The sequence below is a fragment of the Octopus bimaculoides genome, chromosome 26 (assembly GCF_001194135.2).
Source record: "Octopus bimaculoides isolate UCB-OBI-ISO-001 chromosome 26, ASM119413v2, whole genome shotgun sequence".
Taxonomy (NCBI): domain Eukaryota; kingdom Metazoa; phylum Mollusca; class Cephalopoda; order Octopoda; family Octopodidae; genus Octopus; species Octopus bimaculoides.
Window position 1 is genome coordinate 24,199,301 of NC_069006.1, and position 981 is coordinate 24,200,281.

Below are 981 nucleotides of genomic sequence, written 5' to 3' on the forward strand. Positions count from 1 at the left end.
TATATATATGTATGTATGTATGTATGTATGTGTATATATATATGTGGTTCTACTTAGTGTCACATAATGAAGTTATTTCCTTTGGTGTGACATGAAATATATAAATACACGACGCCATTTATTATAAGAGTGATTGATCGTTTGGTTTTCTTCGTTTCTATTTTGCAGTTTTATTGCACTTGATTTTGTTTTTCGTTTCTTCTTTTGCTTTCTTTTTTTGTGTTTCTATGTTTCCATGCATGTTACGGTTTCACAGTCGGACGCATTGGCATTAATTGTGCAGAGGATGTGCGGCGAAGGCTTGGAATTAGAAATGAGCTAAGCATGCTCTGCAGGATGCGTAAATACTAGCGTGCATGAACGACAGCGTAGGTGATTGGAGGAAAAACAGATGTAAAAAAAAAAAAAGAATCCGCTGTAAATGTGCAACAGAGATTGCACTGATATGATCACGTGATGCACACGGAGGATGACATGAAGGGAGTTCGGGTGAAGAAGTTGCCATGCAACCCTGTATAGAGGGAGCCTGTATAAGAGGAAGACTGAGGAACGCATGAGAAGTGGTGAAGGATGACCAGTGAATGTTGACCCTCAGGACAAAAGAGGAAGAAACAAAAAATTCTCCCGTCCATGTAACAATGGATGATAAACAGATGTAAATGATGAGGATTATGATGACGTTAACGATGATGATGATGATGTTGTTCGTGGTCGTGGTGACAATGGTGATGAAGATGATGATGATGATCGTGATGCTGAGGAGGAGGATGGTGCGATTACGGCATCAACGATGGCAATGTTGATGACAATGATCATGGCCATAGTTATAATGATAACGATGACGGCAACGATGATGATGGTGATGATGATGATGATGACGAGGATACCAATCGTAAAGTTGAACAATAATGTTACGTCATCACCGCAAACATTACTGGTATACCGGATACAATTCATACGTATATATATATATATATATAT